Source organism: Bubalus kerabau, chromosome 10 (assembly GCF_029407905.1).
Source record: "Bubalus kerabau isolate K-KA32 ecotype Philippines breed swamp buffalo chromosome 10, PCC_UOA_SB_1v2, whole genome shotgun sequence".
Taxonomy (NCBI): Eukaryota; Metazoa; Chordata; class Mammalia; order Artiodactyla; family Bovidae; genus Bubalus; species Bubalus kerabau.
Window position 1 is genome coordinate 55,029,806 of NC_073633.1, and position 23,844 is coordinate 55,053,649.

The window sequence follows — 23,844 nt, forward strand, 5'->3', positions numbered from 1 at the left end:
GGAGATCAGCCCTGGGATTTCTTTGGAGGGAATGATGCTGAAGCTGAAACTCCAGTACTTTGGCCACCTCATGCGAAGAGTTGACTCATTGAAAAAGACTCTGATGCTGGGAGGGATTGGGGGCAGAAGGAGAAGGGGACGACAGAGGATGAGATGGCTGGATGGCATCACTGACTCGATGGACTTGAGTCTGAGTGAACTCCGGGGGTTTGTGATGGACAGGGAGGCCTGGCGTGCTGCGATTCACGGGGTCGCAAAGAGTCGGACATGACTGAGCAACTGAACTGAATACAAGTGCACAGGATAAAGTCTGTTAAAATACATTCTAATGATAACAGCAATTGGCTTTGAGTAGAGGAGTAAAGGAGATTTTTCAGGTTTTATTGTATTTTGTATTATTTGAATTTTTTCTACAACATAAATTTATATAATGCTTTTATAATTAGAAATTGAAAGATAAATGTAAAAATAAGATGTTGAGAAGTAGACAAGTTAATAAAGATTGACATGCAGGAAGCTCTATAAAGAATGGATATAAGTCCATAGAAAACCCTCACGGGTCATTAATTTCTACAGTATCTCTAAAGTCACTTCCATTTGGCTTTGGGAAATCTGTGATTCTACACACCCTGTCATGAAGTACTACTGGGACCTATTAGAGCAGAAAATAAAGATTAAAATGTCACACAACTGACCAATGAAGTCAGTGGAGACATCCTCCCCCAACATTTATCTACCTTGTATCATTTCTCCTATGCAAGTGCTGTGGATTGGAGAAAGACCTAAATAAATTAGCTGGCTAAATGAATTAGGTAATTCTCCTTCTAGCCCTCTCTCCATTGCCTACTGGAAACCATATGAGACCAGCCTTTATTTCCTAGATCCTCCTAATGTCTGAAGTTTCTATATGGGAAACTCTTCTGATCTGAATTTAGAAATGGAAGCCCTGTTGGTTGATCTGTGTCAGGTGGGTTGAGGCACCCTTGTTTGCCTTGAAGGGAGGCTCCTCCTTGGCTTGTCGCATGAAGTCTTCATGGGAGGCCCCTGAGTGCCTCATATCATTTAAGTGCCTGTGCCAAGTCCCTTGCAGTGAGTTAGAGTTGTCTCTTAGGTTGTGACATAAGGATGTGTGATCTGGACTTCTATTTCTATAACGTAAGCAGGGCTCGTTGATAGATACCTAACACAATGTCTAACAGTGTTTCTCAAACTTTATTGTGGGAATCACCTCAGGAGGCTTATTCAGTAGGTCTTGATAAACCCTTGAACTTGCCTTTCTCAGAAGCTCCCTGGTTATGTCAGTGTGACTGGTCCAGGAAACACATTCAGTGGAACAAGAGTGTAGAGCATATGCTTGGTACTTAAGTGTTTGTTGAATGAGTCTTTTTCTGTCCTAACCCCTAGAAATGTGAATCCTCCTGTATAGGACACATCCTTTTTGTTCTCTGCTTAAGACTGTGAGGAATTTCTACTTTCTGGAAAGCTAATTCCATCAGGATATTATGTTTTACATACTTAAACCCACATCCCAATATTCTACCCATGTGGAGGCAGGACCCAGGACTGTTTTGCCAGGTGGCCAGCATCGCTGTACGCGCCTGATCTAGTCCCTCCTCCCCAGCCCAGTGTAGCATAATGAGCAGTCTCTGCCCTGTAAAGACGCCCCACTAGGGCTGCAGGTCAGTGCCACAGCAAAGTCAAGAGAGAGATTGGAGGCCCTTTTTGCAAGACCAGATTTCCCTCAGAGCCATAGCCCCTTCCCTCCTTCGGTGGTATCGACTTCCTCAGGCACCAAATTGTTCACAAAGTTTAACAAACCAAAAATACAAAAATCACACAGTACAGACTCTAATGCAGAGGTGCCCTAAATTGAGCAAGGCTTAAAAATTAAAAGTTAACTGGGCTGATATCTTCAAAAATGTACTGCTTACTTAGTTTTCCCTTTTAGTCAGTCAGTTCAGTCAGTCAGTCATGTCTGACTCTTTGTGACCCCATGGACTGCAGCACACCAGGCCTCCCTGTCCATCACCAGCTCCTGGAGTTTACTCAAACTCATGTCCATTGAGTCTGTGATGCCATCCAACCATCTCATCTTCTGTCATCTGCTTCTCCTCCCACCTTCAATCTTTCCCAGCATCAGGGTCTTTTCCAATGAATCAGTTTAAAAGAATTGAGTTTGCTTGTTGAGCTATTTGGCACATAAATTAAAATCTTAAGCCTGGTCCTTTGGGGGTTATTTTCCTTTGTGCGGTATCAAAAGCCAAGTGGAAAGGTGATGGAAATATGTATTTTGAAATATTCTTTTGAAGTAAACTAGGCATGTTTTGGACAGTTGGAGATGTCAGTTTTATTGTGTGAAGCCATGTTAAGTATTTTAAGAACTGTCTTGTTGAAGATCGCTGAATTGTGTAGACAGAAAAATTATGTTGTCTTACAATCAGTTTAACATTTATCCTTGTTTATTGGCTACTTAGCTGGGGACTCTGGGGTACAGTGTTAGCAGAATTCACTTGGGGATTCTCGCCTGTGCACATTAGCAGAATAGATTGGACTGTGATTTGTAGTGCCAGCCTGATTTTACAGGGAGCATTTTCCACCCACCACGGCTTCATGGTGATGTTGGAATCTGTCTAGTCAGTGGAGGATCAGTAGCTTAAGGAGCTAATGAATATTCATTTCTTTTCCCTGGGTACAAAGTAAAATAACCAGTAATTAGTATAATATTTAATACTTCTATTCAAAATAAATAAATCTTTTGTGGAAAAAAAAACCCTAATTATTATAATGTAGCAAATTCTGCATATGTAACTGGAATGGGATGTGGTGTTTTGAAAATGCTTCTAAGCCCTCATTTACATGTTTTGAGATTAGTTAATTATTCCCCTTGTATGCATAAAACTCAACTCTAAATTTTTACCCGCATTTATTATTCATTTTCCTCTCTCCCAAGTTTAGCTGATTCTAATATTTAAATTTTACTTTATTTTTGGATACTGAAGATATTTGTATTTTGAAGTAATGCTTGGAAGGTGGGTTTGTTCTTGTCCTTTTCTTCTCTTGTCCCACAAAGAGGATGAAGGTGGCTTTCAGAAATTCCCAAGTGGTGTTTCTTATCTGATCCTAGGTTCACGTGACAAAATTTAGCTATTCCAGCTTTTTTTAATGTATGTTTTTGAGCATGGAATATATGGTAGGCGCTGGACTAGGTGCTTTCACATATGTCATCATATTTTTATTCTACAACAATCCTATACGATTGTTTTTCTACCATCATTCTATAGACAAGGCAATGAAGTTTAAAGTAGTTACTTCTGCTCATGCGAAGTTTAGAATTCTAAAGCATTCATCTGTTTGACTCCAAATCTAGTTTGCACTACAACTATGAGATTCTGAAGCTTCTTCTGCCCAATTGCTGAGGGAGAAAGGTTTGGTGGAGGTAATGATATGCTTATGTGCAAATAAAAATTCCCCAGGGTGTCATCATGGGGTTGGGTGCTCGCAGGTGCCAACCTCTGCTGGGGGAGATGGGGACAGCCCAGCCTCACTGTAGACAAATGCTTTTTGAACCTGTGATAAGCAAGGAAACTTCTCATCTACTTGCTGGAGGTTTCTCAGTGTTGCTGGTTAGTGCCTGCCAGACAGAATTCACATTCTTGCCCGAGCACACACAGATGGATCTGTGTCAGATTCAGTGGCAATCTCTGCAGACCTGGGTAATTCCTAGTGCTGCCGATTCTTTGGAAAAATGCAAATACTTCCATGCTGGGATTTTGTATGATGCCACCAGGGTGGGGATGAGGCAAGACCTTCTAGTTCAGATTTTTTTTTTTTTGAGCGATTCCCAAGACAACTAGAATAAAATTCAAACTTCTGACCATGGCCTTCAGGCCCCTGGTGGCCCAGCTACTGCCTACCTCTCTCAGCCTCTTTGTTCCCATCTCCTCTGTGCTCAGCATCCTCCTTTTTGTTCCTCCGACTGGCAACTTTGTTCCCGCCTCGAAACCTTTGCATTTATTGTCCTCACTGCTTGGGGTGCTCTTCTCTCTGTCTCCACATGGCTGATTCTTCATCATCTTCAGGCTTTTGTTCAGACACCCCCTCCACACAGAGCCTTCCCTGACATACCCACCTCCCTTCTCCCCCCCATCTCCCATCTGTATCTAAAGGAGCCTCTACCCATGACCCCCTCATAGCCCCACATCATCACATGACCCTGTTCACGTAACTTCAGAGTTTGCTTTCTGAAGTGATATTTATTTTCTTCTTTATTAACTGTTTCTCTGTCATCTTGTTACCCAGAGAATTTTGCCACATTGCAAGTACTTAGTAAATATATGGAAAATAAAAGGTCGAACGACTCAGTGAATGAATGAACATTAAATGTTTGAAATTACAAATGCTAGAGTTTGCAGGCATCTGCTAGCTAATCTGTCCCAACTTTACAACCAGTTTCTCTATTTGATTATTTCCAGTGAGAGAAAGCTCATTACCTGATAAAGCAGTGTCTCCAGTTTTTGTCTTGAGAGGCAGTTTGGGACTGTGGAAGTGAAGTCAAACTCACTTCGATTCACATCTGATTCTAGCCCACAAACTAGATGTGGACCTTGGTTAGGCCATGTCCTGTTCCCTCATCTGAAAAGGGGGTGACATTACCTACTCAGACAAGCTATTATGAGAAGGAGATGCTGCCAGATGTGCAAAGTGTCCTGCATATTTATACACATGGTATAGGAAAGGTTAGTGTGCCAAAGGGGACATGTAGATGTTAGTTTGCTTTCTAGTTCTCTGTGCCATGTAGTCCTGGATTAAGTATCACACATGTATTCACATTTATAGTAAGTCGCCTGCATACAAACCTTCAAGTTGTGAACTTTCATGTGTTTGCATGTTCAGTCACATAAGTTAGTTCATGTGTCTAGCGGCATTGTTACGTGTGTGTGTCCTCTACAAGTGGTTGTGCTGGTGTGCACTTCACTGTACATGACTGTATAGAGTACAGTAGTACAGTATCTTTATCTCAAGCCCAGGATGTCCGGAAGCATACCAGGAGTAGTGGTGCCGCTGGTACTGCTGAGAAGTGTCAGCTGTTGTACTGTACTACTTTACTTTTCAAGATTTAAAATGTTTTCTTTATTTTTTGTTTGTTTTTATGTATTATTTGTAGAAAAAGTACTGAAAACTTAGTACAGTAGAGTACTAGAGAGCCAGTTGTGTTAGTTGGGTACATAAATAGGCTAACTTTGTTGGAGTTATGAACACACTCTCAGAATGTCTTCCCCATGAGGTGAGGAATCTCCTGTTTCACAGACAAGGATATTAAGTGATATTAAGTCCAAGGTTCCCCTTCTAAGGAGTGGTCCAGTCCCTAGGTCATCAGGTTCTCTTTCTATCCCTCCAAAGTGCCGCCTTCTTCTGCCCTCAACACCAAACAGCGGACAGGTTAATGAAATGCAAGGAAACAAATCTCCTGACCAGTTTAACTCTCAGAATGAATGGCAAAGGGCTTCCACTTCACTGCCCAGGGAAACATAGCCTGAGGGCTTGAGGACTTGTGCTGAGGAGATAAATGTGGGCAGAAGAGGAGGCGCCAGCCTCTGGTGTCCCCACTTGCCTCCCCCATCACCAAGGTGTTTAGAGCACCACAGCTTCTCCATCAGTTTATTTGGGCTTTGACTCTGAAATGAATCAACTGACAGGCTGGTTATTAGGATTGCTTGTTACTGTTTTTGATATTTTGTTTAGATATTTTAATTGCTTGATATTTTGTTTCAATGCAGCTTGCAGATTGCTCTTGGGCCCTGAGATGCTCCAAGTGTAGCTGGGTATCATGTGACCTAATTAGGAAGCGGTCCTTTGGGAGGCAGGAGGGCCCTGAAGAGCATGGTTTTAGCATGGTACTTGAGCTCAAACACTTGTTCCATCATGTATCAACTGTGTGACTTTGGGTAAGTTGTTTTCTGCCTTTTTAATTTTCACCTTCTGTATAATAGGAATAATTCCATCTACTTCACAAGGCTAATTTGGATAATTAAGTATGCCTGAAATATGTCAGCTTGTGATAGCTGCTACAACCATCCCTTTCCTTCAGGTAGCATGATTCTCCAGGTGGGAAGTGATGGACGTGGTTGGGAGTGACTGCGAGCTCTTACCGTGATCCCACTGTAGCAGTGCAGAGGCGCTTCTTGTTTCCTTCTTGTGTTTTGTCTCCTGAGTGTGATAAGTAAATCCTAGGACAATTCGTTTACTTCTGAATACTTAGATAGGGTGGAAGTAATGTGACTAATAAATTATCCTCTCTTCCTCAAGATCTCCCTGGTCATTATTCTGTAATCTAATTAGAATGCCAGATGCAGATCTATCCATCTTCCTCAAAAAGCAATGGCGAACTGGGGAAAATGCTTCCTGCAAACGAAGGATGGATTTTCCGTGGAGAGTCAAACTTAAAAACTTGAACTGATATCCAAAATCAGGGGCTTTGTTGTACTTTCTTCTCAAATATGCATGTCCAGGTACTTGCCATTTGTAAACAGCCAGTCAAGTATCTATGTTAGAAGTCTCACTAAGTTTTCCAGAGTATACTCGTGCTTATGTGGTTTTCCTCCCTTCAGTGTGATAGGAAAAACATCTGAAGTTCCTTGGGCTCCTCTCACCTCATCTCTCAAAATTTCTAGAGTTTAAAATCTAGTATGTGAGGCACATTTGTAGTCATTTACTGCATCTTTGGCTTTTGGGACATTTGTATGACTAACACATCCAGATGATGTAGTAGTCAAAATATCTACCAGGGTTTCCCTGGTGGTCCAGTGGTTAAGAATCTGCCTTGCGATGCAGGGGACACTGGTTCAATCCCTGGTCCAGGAAGATCCCCCATGCCACAGGGCAACTAAGCCTTTGCCTCACAACTGCTGAGCCCGGGAGCCACAACTATTGAAGCCCACGCACCTAGGACCTGTGCTCAGCAACAAGAAAAGCCACTGCAGTGAGAGGCCCACGTACCTTAACTAGAGAGCAGCTTCGCTCTCTGCAACTAGAGAAAGCCCACTCGCAGTAAAGAAGGCTCAGCACAGCCAACAATTTAAAAAATGAAGTAAAATATTTTTTAAAAATCTACCAAATGGACCTAGACATTGCTAGGAAAAAAACCTATACCGATAGAGAATCTTCTGTCTCTGTTGAACCTCCAAAGGAAAGTCAGTAAGACCTAATAGTCTATATGCTTCTCTCTATGGGGACTGTAGTCAGGTGGAATAATTTGAGGACCATCTCAAAATCGTTCTCTCCTGCATGAGTGCATGCTAAGTCACTTCAGTTGTGACTGACTCTTTGAGACCCTATGGACTGGAGCCTGCCAGGCTCCTCTCTCCATAGGATTTTCTAGGCAAGAATACTGGAGTGGGTTGCCATTTCCTTCTCCAGGGGACCTTCCTGACCCAGGGATCAAACGCACGTCTCTTATGTCTCCTGCATTGACAGGCAGGTTCTTTTACTACTAGTGCCACCGGGGAAGCCCCCTAGCTCTAATATATTCTTCAAAATTCCTGTATTTGAATATTGTTCCTTCCTCCCCTTCCTCCCTCCCTCCTGTCTTCCCTCTTTCCTTCCCCCTCCCTCCCTCCTTTTTTTCACATTGTTGAAAATCCAAAATGTAAAATTCATTACCTACCATTATTGTGATGTTATGTGCTTAGTCGCTCAGTTGTGTCTGACTCTTTTTGACCCCATGGACTGTAGCCCACCAGGCTCCTCTGTCTATGGGAATTCTCCAGGCAAGAATACTGGAGTGGGTTGCCATGCCCCTCCTCCAGGGGATCGTCCCAATCCAGGGATCAAACCCAGGTCTCCCACATTGCAGGCAGATTCTTTACTGTCTGAGCCACCAGGGAAGCCCAAGAATACCTGCCCTTATTACATCAACATAAAAAACAGACATTTTGAACATTTTTACCAATATTCAAAAACTGAAAACAAAGAGAATATGATTTCTAAATATCCATGCATACTTCTATAGTGATGGCTCCTAGACGAACAAGAACTTTAGAAATGCCAATCTAGACAAGATTCCTTTTCATTTCAGTCCCTCCCTTCCCTTCCCTTCCTGAATGGCTGTAGCTTGCTGAGAGTAGGGGTACTACCTTGCTCACCATTGTTTCTCTAGCAGTTAGGACTCAAAGTAGGATCTCAACAAATTTTTGCAATAAAAGGATGAATGGACATTTACTGAATACCTAGTTCTTCAATTCTTAGACTTAAAATTACGTTTTCCAAACTCAGCTATTTCTGTAATGCCTTCCTAGTATTTGCGAGATCTGTGAACTATTTTTATTCTATTTATTTGACATATTTCTTTAAACTGACTTTTCTTGATACATAGCATCATCCAAAGCAGTAATAGATAGAAAAATGTTAATTTTGTGTCTGTTCATAATTTTTTTGTAATTCACATTACATTTGTACCTATTATAATAAAAATGCTTATATCACTTAAAATCATCTCTAGTGCCTCTATAAAATACAAATTTGGAGTAAGTTTAAAACATTATTAGTCACATCCACCTTATATGAACCTCTAAAGTATAGGGGGCCCAGGGCCAGATGTTCTGAAGAGGAAATGCTGCAGGGTCAGGGCTGATGCTCAAGGGAGCAGGCTACCCACTCATCCCTGAGGGTCCATGAGTATATGGGAAACACTCACACTGGTGCTTCTAGCTCTTTGTGACTTCGGTTGGGTCAGTTGTTTGCTGAGCCTTTTCTTTCTCAAATCTACTATGAAAGCAGCAACCACAACTATACCACCTTAGGGCTTGGAAAGTCCTGAAAAAGTATAAAGGACCAGTTATATCCAGGAATCACTGTGTAGCAATGCACAGTAAATATTTTAAAATTTGTACTATCATGAGTTTGGTAAGCAATCAATATGAAGTTGAATGCCCCCTAACAAAAAGAGGGCAAGGAAACTGGCTAGAGAAGTATTTCATTCATTTACTCATTTACTCAGTTGTTCAGTAAATAACTATGTTGTAGCCTCAGAACTAGGTGTTGAGAATATTGCAGCAAAAAGACATAGTCCTTCCTCTCGTTGACTAGTGGGAGAGACAGTTAAACACACAGTTACCCATGTAATTGTTTGATTACAGCATGAGAGATGCCACGGTGAGAAACACAAAGTACAATAACAGTACAACAGGGGACCAGCTAATCTGAGGAGTCAGGAAGGACATTCTTGTAGAAGTGACCTGTAAGCCAAGACCTAAAACATCCATAGAAGTGAAGCAAATATATACAGAAGCACTGAAAACTCACTCTCCAAACTTGCATGAGATGACTTCCCTCCTCCTCACTGCTTGCTCTGTCACCAGCCAACTGGAGTGGACACTCTGGCGGGTGTATCTGCTCACTCCCTGACTGTCAGTGGACCATAGTGGGTGCCACTGTCTTACCAAAGGATCTGAAAATGTCACTTGAGAAAAGACCATAAAACCCAGAGAGTTTCATACTACAAAGCACTAATAAGACTATGTCTCCACTCCCAACTTAAAGGAATTAACTGTTAAAAATTCAGTGTTTCTACTTCTTTTGGCAATTCCATTTGCCAAAGAAAAGAAACAAATGTCATAGACATAGATTCAGAGTTTGGAAACGGGAAAGGTCAGAGTGTGAAATCTGTATGATGGCAGACATGTTTATTGTAACATATAAATATCACTACTGAGACCCCCAAGGCCCTGAGTCCTTAGGGGGTGTTCCTTGACAGGCCAGTTTAGAGATGGGGCTACTGGCAAGCGTCAACAAAGACAAGAGTTGTTCTACTGTTGTAGCCAGCCTCCCCACTGATTATGATCCCCCAGAATGCTTCAGTTGGTTCATTTTTCCTTAAATTGATTTTTTTTCTTTCTTTCTCTTTTTTTTAAAAACAGGAATATGTTTATTGTAGATAAAAATAGCAAATACAGACTGGTAAACGTGAAATAAAAATTAGCCACTATTTCACTACCCAGGTAATATCAATAGCTATAAACATTTTGTGATATGTGTGTGTGTGTGTGTGTGTGTATTTGTCGTATTTTTTTAAATATTTAGTTTTACTTATTTAGCTACACTGGCTCTTACTTGCAGCACATGGGATTTTTAATCTTCATTGCAGCACGCAGGATCTTTAGTTGCCGCATGTGGAATCTAGTTCCCTGACCAGCGGTGGAACCCAGGCCCCCTGCATGGGAGCATGGAGTCTCAGCCACTGGACTGCCAAAGAAGTGCCTAACTTGAGGTCCTATTGATATCACTCTGTTAGTTATCTGTCCTTTACAGTTGTTTCCTTTTTAAAATGTTCAATGAATTACTTTTAGAGTAAACCTTACACCTTTTATAAAGACAAGTCTCCCCCCAAAAAATCATTTGAGAAGAGTATTCCTTCTAGTAATCCACAATTCACACTCCGTTAAGCTTAGGGATTAACAATAGGGTACGTATCACAGTGCCACACAAACAGCTGCTTATGTGGTGGCTTGGGGACTGCTGGGGCTGGGAAGCAGTTATGGACATTTGCACAGGAAGGAATCACTTGGGCTTTTTTCCTTTGTCTCTTTTCACTTTTCAAAATCACACTAGTAGTGACTGCTATTAGTAGTGACTGCTGCGTTATTGTGGAAGTACCCACTGTGATTAAAGCAGAAAAGGAATGGCCCATTGGTAAGCATGTCCAGTTTGACATACTACAGGGAGAACAGACTAACAGTCTCGCCAAGGTACCCCATTAGAGTTGAACTTGGTTTGAGGTCCCCTTAAAAAAAAAAAAAGATTTATGCTGGGAAATTTTCTGCTTTCATCATATTGAATTGTGCGGTGGCTCAGTTGTGTCCAGCTCTTTTCGACCCCATGGACTGTAGCCTGCCAAGCTTCTCTGTCCATGGGATTTTCCAGGCAAGAATACTGAAGTGGGTTGCCATTTCCTCCTCCAGGGGATCTTCCTGACCCAAGGATTGAAACTGCAACTCCTGCGCCTCCTGCACTGCAGGCAGGTTCTTTACCGTTGAGCCACCTAACCTTTGTTCAAGATGTCTATTGAGATTTCAATACCTAAATGACTTGTGAAAGGGAGTTACGATTATCTGGTCTCTCCAAAACAGAAACAACTAAAAGCAGTCCAAGCACATAATGCATTTGTTTGCCTAGCTATAATCATGCTGACTAATGTCTTTCAGGTACTTACTATGTGCTGACATTATCTTACTTATCATCTCATTTCATTCCAACAAGGACAGGTGCTATCAGCTCGATATTACAGAAAGGGAAACGGAGTCAAGGAAGAGTTGCCCCCGCCCACCAGGTCTGGTTAGACTTCCAAGTTCATATTCTTAACCCAAAACTCTACTGCTTTCCCCAAGTTCCTTTGTTTTGCACTTATGACATTCCTGCAAGAGCCTGTGCTCTCTTGCGACATGAGAGAGATGAACTTGGCTCTCTGAAGTGCTCCTTAGTCAGCTGGAGAAGCTTTGCAGAACATGCTGCTAATGGGCCTACTCTTGGGGGCTCATTTTTTTCTGGGTTCCTAATGCCAGGACAGCAGGAGAGATTTCACTTAGACCATCAACTTGGAGTGGAAACAAACCTGTCTAAAGTTGTGGTCCTCAGAGATGATACAAAACATGATTTAATAGAAGCTATAGTTTCGCTTTCACTTGAGGGTGAGGCGTCTTCAAGGAGAGGAAAAAACACTCGGGTTCAGCTTGTTCCGGCTCGGCTGTCTGGCTTGTGTCAAGCTCTTGACTTCCCTGAGGCTTGATTTCTTCATATATTAAGTAACAGGATTGAGCCAGATAATCCCCAGCGTGTCTCAGCTCCGAGTGTGAGATGGGTCTGGCTGTGCTGTGACTGCAAAGTTATAGAAAGAGGGCAGCCTCTGCTCAACTTCCTCTCCCTGCTTCTCCCCCCAACCCCTTGTATTAGGGAACAACATGCCTTTGGAGAGTCAGGGTACAGACAGATTTGTCCTTTAGAGAGAAGCATCACAAACTCAACAGCTATACAGTTCAGACAGGGTATATGTTTTAAAAAAAAAAAAAAAAACAGAAGGCAGGGCCCAGTGTATGCTCAGTACCATTTCCCTGAAAACATCTTTTGCTCTTAATCTATCCTCCGTCTGATCTTCCTAATTTTGATAAAGACAGCAGTATGGAGAAGTACTTCCCTATTAGAAAAACACCTGGGCAGGTGCCCTGTATAACCAACATAGACCGTGATGGTGAGTTGGATTGGTCATGGGCTACCAGTTTGCTTTTTCTCTGCTCTGGTGAACATACATCCTAGTGTTGACACAGCATCAGGCAAAAGGAGGGGAAGGGGAAAGTGGAGCCAAAGATAATTCAGGAGTACCCTACGCGGCTTTTGATGTCTTTCATTTTCTGGAAGCAGACATGTTTTCCTAGCTGGCACATCAATTCAGTTCAGTCGCTCAGTCGTGTCCAACTCTTTGCAACCCCATGAATTGCAGCACCCCAGGCCTCCCTATCCATCACCAACTCCTGGAGTTCACTCAGACTCACATCCATCGAGTTGGTGATGCCATCCAGCCATCTCATCCTCAAACTTACTGTGCTCTCAAAAAACAGTTGTGGCACAAGGAAAGAAATAGATTGATAGCTATCTAATAGACAAGAAAGGCTAAGTCCTGTGTCGATTGACAGGTAGCCAGTTGGAGGCAAAACGGGGGCGAACACCCGGGTCTACCCATTCCAAAGACAGTGCTCCTTCCATAATCTTCTTTCTGTTTTCTCTCATGCATAGTTTAGCTCCTTAAACTCATACAGTGATGAATCAAAGTTTTCCTCAATATTTTCTCATGTTCAAATTTGTAGTCTCTTCTTGCAGTTTGCGGTATTCTGGCACTGAGCAGGTACGGTATGATCACTGCAGCCACACAGACAGATGACTCCTTTTCTGTGGGTAAAGCTGGAGGTTAGAATAGGTAGAAGAGGGACTTGCCTGGTGGGCCAGTGGCTAAGACCCTGCTTGCCAATGTTGGGGACACGGATTCCATCCCTGGTCCGGGAGGCTTCCACGTGCCATGGAGTAACTAAACCCTTGTACTGCAACTACTGAAGCCCACGTGCTCTAGAGCCCTTGCTAGGAAAGAGAGTAGCCCCTGCTTGCTGCAACTAGAGAAAGCCTACACGCAGTAACATAAATCCAATGCAGGAAAAAAAAATTGCCTTTTTTGTTTGTTTGTTTTAAATGAATAGATAGGAAGAAAGAGCTGTCTCTCCGTACCCTGTTTCCAAATGTCAAATAGCTGAATTCTTTGGGGTCAGCAGAATGTTAAGCAGAAGCCAATTGCTTGTCCTCTCTGTGGCACCCTCTTAGAATTACTATTCAGATGTGATGGAGAGTACTTTAACTAAGGGTCGCATGCTTCTCCTCAGATTTAGCACCAGCAGAAAGCTAAAGTCTGCTGTAGCCCCGGGATTTACTAACCTCGGTTGTCCTTGGCATCCTCCCCTTTTGGTTTTTGTTGATGAAACATCATGAGGAAAAATAGTTCCGATGCAGTATTTGAGGAACACATCTTAAATATTTTTGGACTCTTCAGTGGCTTCTAACTTGTTTATTCAGGACATTGTACTGTGCAAGTACATGTGATGTAATGGTGTTCAAGAATAGTTATTTCTGCTGAGAATTAAATCAATATTAATTCTAAAATTCTTAAAAAATAGCTGTTTGGGAAATTTTTCTTTTGTATCGTTCATATCCTAATTAGGTAAAATTGAGGAACATTGAGAAATGAAAGAACTCCAGGCTTTTGCTGGCTGGGTTTCTATCTCTCTCTCTGTCTAATCTGACTGCCTGTTTATCAACCAGTCATTTTTCTGTCTTATTATGAACATTTTCAAGTAAATGAAAGAATGTCCTAATAAATAAATACCCATGTACAGGTAGTTCCAGTGGCTAGGACTGCAGTCTCCCTGCTGAGGGCCCGGCTTTGATCCCTGGTAGGCGAACTAAGATCCCACAAGCAGCATAGCCAAAAACAAAACAAAACACAAACAAAAAATACCATTTTCCTAGATTTAATAGTTATTAACATGTTACCACTAATGCTCCACCAAGGTCTTTGTGCTGGAGTATTTTAAAGAAAATTGCCAATGTCATGACTTTTACCCCTAAAAATTTTGGTATGTGTCTCTGGAAGATAAGGACAAACCACTTCCTGTGTAACCACAATTCCGTTATCTCACCTGATGCAATCGTCAGAGACTCCTCTGTGTCATCCAGTAGCCAGTCCCTGTTCAATTTCTCAGTTGTTTTCAAAATGTGTTTTGTAGTTGGTTTATTCAAACAAGGATCCAACTAAGAACCACACATTATATTTGGTTGCTATGTTTCTTAAGGTTTTTAATATGTAGTACTAAATTATACATGAGAAAGCAAAAAGTAGAGCATTGCATAAGAAGGTTAGGAACAGATAGATCAAGTTTTAGTCCCAGCTTGGCTGCTAACCAGCTACCTGTCCTTGAGCAAAGCAGTTAGCTCTTGGAGCCTGTTTGATCTCATCTGTAGACTCCATTGGCTGACTTATGTTTTCATTTAACAGATATATCCTGAGTGCCTAATATGGCCTGTTCCTTGCAATGGGCATTGTTCTTGAAAGAAAGTCAGCTTCCAGAAAATGATAGAATTCTAGTCTTATTGAACTAGATGCTGGGCAAAGAGGGCCACATTCACAGCCGCAGATTCTTCCAGTAACACCTACTAGATAAGTCCTGAAAGTCTTAGTGAATAATCAAGAGCAAACTGCAGAGTGAGCAGATTTGCCTCCTGATTCTAATCAGGATTAGAATCAGAATTCTAATCCTGATTCTTGTGGATTATCTATGCTAGGATTCATCTCTTTGTCTCCTGTCCATTTTCATGACATTGATTAATTGAGGATACAAGACTGGTGTCCTGAGGACTGTATCATAATTCTTGAATTGTCTGAATTTTTTTCCTCTTGTGATGACATTTATCTTGTTTTCTCCTCCCTGTATTTCCTGTATCTAAAGGCAGTGATTTGGGTGAAATGTTTTTGATGAGAATATTTTATAGGTGGTGCTGTGTACTTTATATTGCAAGAAGTACGTAACGTCTGACTGTCATACTTTTGTCATGCTAAGGATCACGCATGAGCTTGTATCACATACTCTGATGCCCTGCTTGTTTTGTCTTGTCACTCATGAGGAATCTGGTGTGTCGGGGAGAGGGGATAGTACTTTAAACTGTGTGAATCTAATTCCCTATCTTCTACTGTCCACAGAGGATCCTTGGTTGACTCTAATATTTCTTTAGGGATTGCAGAATGCTGATTTTTCTAATTTTATCATTTCTTCTACATTTCCTAACCAGTATTTACCCATAGAGAAGACCTTACCTTGTCAACTGGTATTTGATGTATACTCGAAATATAGTTATTTACAGTTTTCTCAGTAAGGAGTTGGTATAATAGCCTACCCCAATGATAATAAATGAGAGTCTACTTGCTTGCTTTCTCTTTTTGACTACTATAATAGAGTTGTGGAATTTTAGGTAGTCCTTGTGTTTCAATTCATTACAGTCAGCTCTTCATTATGATGCTTAAATTCCCAGTTTTGAGCAGGGGGCATCCCTTTGTTGGGTCAGTATTTAAAGATGAAAAATGATGAAAGACATCCTCAGCAGAAAATACATCTGAAAACTTGGCTGTGTCTCTTATTGGACTAGATGCTGGGCAAAGAGGGCCACATTCACAGCCGCAGATTCTTCCAGTAACACCTACTAGATAAGTCCTGAAAGTCTTAGTGAATAATCAAGAGCAAACTGCAGAGTGAGCAGATTTGCCTTTGAATGTGCTTTCCTTCATCAGGCACTTGGGGCAAAGTGAGTCAGCCCTGGCCCACCACCCGAGGATGCAGTCAGGTAGCAAGTTCAGGAGGTAGCAGTGACTCAAATCTACAAAAAGGTAAATCAATCCCGGCATGTGGGGTGGGTTTCAGTTTTTCTGTTTGTTTTGTCTCAGCTGTTCTCCTAACTGTAGTTAGACTAGCCAAATCAAAATGATCTCAGCGTTTGAGGTATAGGAGTTGGCGTGGGGTGGGGCAGAGGTGAAGGGGAGTTGAGAAAAACAGATGTTGGGGGAAAGCATGCTGTGTTCTTACCTCGGTCCTTACCGGCTGTGTGGTTGAAGGTAGTCAGCTAGCTTTCATCACAACGTGGACCTAAGACCTGCTCTGCCCAGGCCCAGTGGCCCCATAACAGAGGCATAAACATTAGACTAATTGGAAGACGAATTGTTGTTGGATTAACAATCAAGAGGAAGATACTGGCCACTTGTCCTGTATCATAATTCTGTCTGATGTTTTCCCCTTGTAGTATCGTGTATTTTGGCCTTCTACCTCTTGTATGTTTTAAAGCCTTCATTGTAGACGTGAAAGCTTGGTTAAACTCTGGTGAAGCATGTTTGACAAGAACATTTTGGAGGCCTAGTTACCTCTCAGGGTCATAATGCTATGCTATGCTAAGTCACTTTAGTCGTGTCCGACTCTGTGAGACCCCATAGACGGCAGCCCAACAGACTCCCCCTTCCCTGGGATTCTCCAGGCAAGAACACTGGAGTGGGTTGCCATTTCCTTCTCCAAGGAATGAAAGTGAAAAGTGAAAGTGAAGTCGCTCAGTCGTGTCCAACCCTCAGCGACCCCATGGACTGCAGCCCTCCAGGCTCCTCCATCCATGGGATTTTCCAGGCAAGAGTACTGGAGTGGGGTGCCATTGCCTTCTCCGCAGGGTAATAATAGTAGGTATCATTTATTCAGACTTAACCCATGTAACTTCACTAACCTCTATGATGTAGGTGCTGTTGTTATTCCCATTTTCCAGATGAGGAAACTGAGAAAGGAAAACAGGAAACAGAAAAGTTAAGTAACTTGCCCAAGATCACACAGCTAATAAATGACAGACGGACACAGGATTTGAACATGAGTTTTCAAGCTTCAAAGTCAGGGCTCTGAATTACTGTACTATGAATGAATACTTTTGGAGGAAATTCATAATAAATGTGTACATCATTTGATGTCCATAGCACAAATCTGAATTTTTTATCTGGGCTTCAAAGGAACAAAATAATGTAGGAGTTTGTGCTTCAGCCAACAAGATGCCTGAAACAAAATTTCTATCCCAAGATAGAGACTGTCCATATCTTTTTATTCCCTCTATAGTTCAGGAGTCTTCAGATCATCAGGATCTGATGCCTGATGATCTGAGGCAGAGCTGATGTAATAATAATAGAGATAAAGTGTACAATAAATGTAATGCACTTGAATAATAACAAAATCATCCACCGCAGCCTGGCCCATGGAAAATTTGTTTTCCCCGAAACTGGTCCCTGATGCCAAAAAGGTTTGGAAACTGCTGTTCCCTTCCCACTAGTTTCTTTCTCTAGTGGGTACCTAGAGGGACTTGCGGAGAAGGCACTGGCACCCTACTCCAGTACTCTTGCCTGGAAAATCCCATGGACGGAGGAGCCTGGTGAGCTACAGTCCATGGGGTCACTAAGAGTCGGGCACGACTGAGTGACTTCACTTTCACTTTTCACTTTCATGCATTGGAGAAGGAAATGGCAACCCACTCCAGTGTTCTTGCCTGGAGAATCCCAGGGACGGGGGAGCCTGGTGGGCTGCCGTCTATGGGGTCATATGGAGTCGGACACGACTGAAGCGACTTAGCAGCTGCAGCAGCAGCATGACCACATGCCTAGAAAAGCAAAGTGGATGCTTTCTGTCATTTCACCATATGGTAATTCAAAAGACTCAAATATATACTTCAAACAGCTCGGTCTGCGCCTTATAGATAAGAGCATCCCATTTGGAGCAATACACCCTATGGTCACATGCACAGGCTCTGCACAGAAGGTTTGGAGTAGAAAGGGGCTCTGCAGCTTGTGTTGTATGTTAGGAGAACTTCTCCACAGTAGTGTTAAGTGTGGGAACTTGAGAACAAGGCTGCCTATATTTGCGATGCATACAAAGCTTGGCACATGGTAATCACTCAATAAAGGCCAGCTATTGTTACTGGGATGAATGGCTTTCTTAGCTCAAAAGTGGGTTATGAAGAGTATCTTTGGACTCTTCTCTGGAGATTAAGACCAAGAAACATTAGGCCAGAGATTCTCAAAGAGGGTCCCAATACCACCTGCTGGGTACAACGTATTGCAGGCAAGATTGGGGTATTCATAACAATGATGAGGAATTCTCTTCCCTCAGTCCCACACACCTGCTACACCTGTGTCTTTGCTGTTAATCCCCACTCCCCCTACCAAACAGCCAGTGTCTTTGAAGCACCACTTCCTGTAGATACTTCCTGCTGTGCTGCTCAGTGACTTGAAAAGAAGTTTTGAGTCCCAGTAACCAAGCTGGAATCCCAGTCTCCCTACAGAGTCTCTGTGTGGCTTTGGGCAACTTACCCATCTTTTCTGAGCTTTCTCTTCCCACATCCACGAAAGAGAAATACCCATCTCAGGGGTCATTGTGAGCCCTTAAAACTAATCAAATATGAAGCATAGTGCCTGGACCACCAGAGGCTCCATCCTTGGATTATGCCAAGACCACCGGGGCATCTAAGAGGTACCTGGGAACAGAGAAGTCATTTTCAGTGCTCTTTTTATCAGGCAGAACTGCCATCTTAAAAGAGTGAATTCTTTGGTCTACGTTTTTCTCAATCTACTCAGCATTCCCTCCACCCAACATCTTTATAGAAATAAGATAATGTGAAAATTGCCAGTTACCTGAACCATTTCATTCCAATAAAGATATAGTTCTTTCTTAAAGAGTAAAATGTTTATCTTTTTAATCTTTAAACTTGTAAGGCTGGATTTTTAAAAAGTGCTCCGTTTAGCATCTTTTTTTTTTTTTTTTAAACCTACACTAGCGCGATCTAGAGTAGTCAGATTCATAGAGCCAGAAAGTAGAAAGGTGGCTGTCAGGGGCTGTAGGGAGGGGGAATGGGGCATTAACCTTTAATGGGTGCAGAGTTTCTGTTTTACAAGATGAAAAGAGTTCTGCGGGTGGATATTGATCATCACACACCAATGTGTGTGAAAGCCACTGAACTGGGCATTCTTAAGTGAAGAGTTAGAAGAGTACACTTTCTGTTATGTGTGTTTTGCTACAATTTCAATAGATAGCAAATTTCATGTTCAGAACGCAAGAGAGCACAGTCTTCATCTGTTTAAGCCTCTGAATCCTGACAGGGAGACTCCGTGCAGGCACATCTGATGTCCTGTCCTAGATCCTCAAAGCGAGGGAGTTGCGACCGCTTTTCAGGCGCGGCGTCCCTGTGTGTGGTCCTCAGCTGTGGCAAGTCTTGGGCCGATCCTGAGACCTGGACACTTCTGTTTCATTTCTAACCCTGAGCCCCCTGAAAATAAGGAACCTCTTTTGTTGAGGACTGTTCTAAAATCAGGTTGGGGAACATCTTCAGGAAAATAGCTCCATAAATTGTGTGTAGATACAAAACTAACAGGCATGTGAAAGATTTGTGTTTTGAAAACAAAACCCCAGTGGGAGCCTCTCAGCAGAAAACGAAAAGGTCTTCTTAACATTCAATTGAACTATGAGAGCCATTTTTGCTGTGGCAAGCACTAATGCAGGTACTGCCGCTGCCACGGTCCCAGATTGCAGCGCAGCAAATTAGCATGGCTTTAACTTGCCTGCAAATATCAAGCTGGCTGCTCGTCATTATGCAGAAAGGGCCGGGGGTGGGAGGGGGACCGGCACCTAGCGGCAAAGCACATTATAATTGTTTAAGCAGGCCCCACAAGTCATGCATTTCAATTATTTGTTCAAAGCAGCCTGCAATTAGGAGTTGCAAACAAGGCTTTTGAATGCAAAGTCAGACAATTAAAATGTTTCATGAGAGCATTAGAGAAAGAAGTTCTGAATTAACACTTTGAATACACAAGACCTCTTTTTTCTTGTCTCTAGTCTCTTTCAAACTGTTTTGGGGGGAAAAAAAGAGAGTGAAAGGGGAAAGAGGTGTTTTGGACTGTGTTGGAGGTGATTTTGGTGTTTACTTATTTGTATCAAATGCCTGACTAATCCAGGGAAAATTGAACTATCCTTACCAGCCCCTTGTACATTTCAATGTCTTGTTACTTGCCGGATCCTGGTCCCAGCATAATGGCCCAGGTGCCAAAACCCCTCTCCTAGGGGGGTCGTAAATCACTTTAAGCATCTCCCCTCCCTCTTCCCTCACCACTCCCCACTCTGTCCTTTGAAGAAGCGGGTCTATTTGAACCAGTGATTTGTGACTTTCCAGTATTTAGGGCACAACCCCGAGCTGGTTGCACCAACACACAGGATGGAAGGAACGAGGGCACTGGACAGTGTGAGGATCAGAGGGGAGAGCCTGTGTGTTCTGGGGTTGCTGGTGAGCAGAAGCTGGCAGCTCTGGAGGAAACGTGAAAAATACCCTAACCTGCCTTATGTCTTTGAAGGAGAACCAGCTGTTAAACCACTTCCCCTAGTGTACCCCACCCCATCCACACATTCCCTTCCCCAACTCTCAAATACCATACTGATAGTTAAATTCTAGTTTATGATTTATTTTACTTTAGGACATCTTTAACTTTTTCTTTTAATCAGAGCGCACAGTTTTAGGAGAGAATGATACAGCAGACATAGGGAAAAAAGTGAATGTTCCTCCTTCAACATTTTTTCCCTTAAGGTAGATTTCTGAAAAGCATTATTTGTGCAAGGAATCGACCATTAATATAAAGTGATTGCACCCCAAAACACTTTATATTATTATTCAACATGTAAGATTAACCATAAAAATCCAGACAGTTTAAAGTGAAATTGCCAGCACATCAGTTAAATGTGTGTACGTGTGTGTGTGCGAGTACGTGCCTAATTTGAGAGTATGGTAGGGGTAGTAGCCTTAATTTATTATTTCTTGACTGTAGCTGATTATTAAACATCATTTAAATAAGCCTATATATTCTCCTTTATAAAGAAAAATCTTCTTTAAGATATGTAGTTCAGTTAGAAGAAAGTTTCTTTGTTTTTTTTTTTTAAACCAGCATGGATATTTTTAATATTTATGTAGTTCTTTTCAAATTAGTTTGCCTCCAAACAATCTTTGAGGATTCAGGGCACTGTTAAAATGCCAGGTATATGCTAGGCTTGATGACCCTTTATATGATCACTGCATTCTATTCATTGGAAATTTTTATGCTTTTCCATGAGAAATATTTCTATTTTATCAGATGTAAAAATAATTTTTTTTCCAGTTACGCCATGACAAACTGAGGATGCTGACATGATAAGGTTTAGAAATCATGTCATATTAAAGCTTGAGATCTATACATAGTAGGCACATTTTAGAATTTTTGAGTTTTTTTAAAAACAGGTCTGATACTTTAAATTATTTTTTGAAATGCCCAAGGTAATCACTTGAAGCATTTTAGATTGAATGGATTTTTGCCAATTTGTTTTTGAAAATAATAAATGCCATTTTTAAAAGGACTTTTATTTTAATGTCAAAATAGCTCCAGATTCTTTACCACAGGCTGTCTCAGGTAATTTACAATAGAAAGAGATGGGGGAGGGGGCAGCTGTGGGGAAGCCCTGCATAAAACCACACTTCCTTGCAATCTGATTCTCCTCCCAAGATGCCCTAAACAGCCTCTGCCTGATAGGAAACTTGAATCTGAAGATGAAACCCCTGAAATCAACAATAGTCAGGTTGTATGATAAACTATTAGAAAACAACAAGTAATAAATTATATCTGACTTGATTATTTCTATTATTGTTTCACAGCTTTTGGGTCTGCTGTTTATCTACTCATTAGTTTTATGAGTGTTAGTTCTGCAACTTGCACTTTTTCTCCAAAGAGGTAATTCAGTCAGAGAGTGTGCCGATAAATTGTACCAACATCACCGAGGATAAACTCTGCACAACATGAAAACCAGCTTTCAGGCCACCTTAATTTGACTCAGGGAGGGAAAAATAGAAAAGAAATACCCCAAAAAACATTTGGCCACTGTCTCAAATAGATATTCTTCCTGGGGGTGAATGAAAAAGAAAAAGCACTTGCTTTTTAAGAGAAAAATTTCTTTTTTAATAAGAAAGAGAGAAAAAAGACCTTGCAAGCCCCACTTTCCTAGATCTTGGTTGAAACAGATCTGACAAGTAAGCTGAAAGATGCAGTGGAAGCCAAGGGGAAGCAACTCCGCTATCCTTGTCTTATTCCCATTTACACTGAACATTTCACTCCAGCCTGGTTCACGATCAAGAGGTAGTGGGAATCTTGCCATTAAAATGCCACCATCTCTGGAACCCAGGGCTGGAAGCCAACCAAACCCTTTGGATATCCCAGTAGGAGGCAGAGAGAAGTTTCTGCTGAAGGACACCAGTACAAATGCCTTTTATGCAAGGAGAGAGACATGGGAATACTTCAAATTATCTACCTTCAAAAGCCAAGTGTTTGAGTCAGTACCCGAGAATAGATTCCTGGGTCTGTGAAATGGAAAAACAAAGGTGTTCAGGGCTGGGGAACTGGACGAAAGCTTTTCCCAGCTGTAGAATTCAAGGATGATGAAAGGGAGACACAACAGAATATAAAACCAATTGTGCACTGGAGGGTGGAAAATACAGATTTGAAAGCTAAGTGTCTGGAACAAGAGAAATATGAGTCACTGGAATTTACAAGTTACTATAGGAAACAAAGATAAAGAGATCATGAGGGGAGGAGTAACGCTCCTAGCAAAGTGGCATTTGTTAACTGCAAAACTAGCGGGTGCCGCAGACTTCATCAACTCAAGAGAGGGGCGGTAATTATGGAAGACAGTATCAGATAATAACATTCATGGAGTGTCCAATACAAGGACAGAATTGGGTGTTTGGCAATTATGTCAAATGGTAACACAACTTTTTCTTCCCCATCGAAATGGTAAATCAGAGAAAATTAGGTCTGGAAGGTATTTAGTTTCTAGAAGGGGAGACAGTAAAGCTTGGATTGCTAGAGGGCAGTAATGGTGTTCCAGCCTCAAGGAAACTGCTTTTCTCTGTCCCAAATAGCATGTTTCTCTTATATTCAGGTGGAAAACACATGTGACTTTTGAAACTTTTATGTGTGGATATATTATAAAATGTAATACATGTGAGTAAAAGTACATAAACCCCTGTATAACCTTTACAGTTGTATCCATCCCAGCCACAAATTCCTTCTTCCTCCAGAGGTACTGTCTAAACTTTTCATTGTAACAGTTCTGCTTTCCTTATACTCTTACTACCTATGTATATTCCCTTAGCCGTAGAGTTCAGTTTTGTCTGTTTTGAACTGCATATATAGATGTAGATAGAAATGAAACCACATTCTAAGCATCTTTGGCGTCTGGATTCTTTTCTTCAACATCATTTTTTATTGGAGTCATTCACGTTTTGGTGTATCGGTGTAGTTCGTTCATTTCCATTGCCAGATCACATCCCATTGTATGAATGGTTTGTGGCAGGGGCTAACAATGAGTTACTGCTCTTGCTTTCTCTTGGGTGCCTCTTCGTCCCTGAGAATATCTGGACTACAGGTCCTCCTCCCAGTGAGGTGTGGACATGGGTTCTGGCCTGGCTCCTAGGAACCTCCAACATATGATCCTCCCTGGTCCTTCCTCTCTCTCTAGACCGGAGATGATTGTGGGTGGCCTTGGAAGCCATGTGTGGAAGATGATAGAGTCTTGAGGCGGAGAAACCCTGGATTCCTGGATCACCAGTAGGAGGAAAGCTGCTTAAAAAAGCCCCTGAATAGGACCACCCTCATTGGGTTATTATGGGAGAAAGAAGTAAACT

General features: G+C 41.9%; 1 long non-coding RNA gene across 29 annotated transcripts in view; it reads left to right on the forward strand.

Annotated features, from left to right (window-relative positions):
- Positions 1-23,844, forward strand: part of LOC129621379 (uncharacterized) — a 454,544-nt gene that overhangs the window by 225,313 nt on the left and 205,387 nt on the right. For 3 of the 29 annotated variants that reach the window (XR_008699276.1, XR_008699295.1, XR_008699311.1), the window contains 2 exons: positions 5,778-5,945; positions 6,089-6,294. The exons of 25 other annotated variants lie outside the window; for them this stretch is intronic. This is a non-coding gene — a long non-coding RNA (uncharacterized LOC129621379). Of the gene's footprint in view, positions 1-5,777; positions 5,946-6,088; positions 6,295-23,844 lie in introns of those variants that run through there. One more of the 29 variants, XR_008699281.1, reaches the window with a different exon arrangement.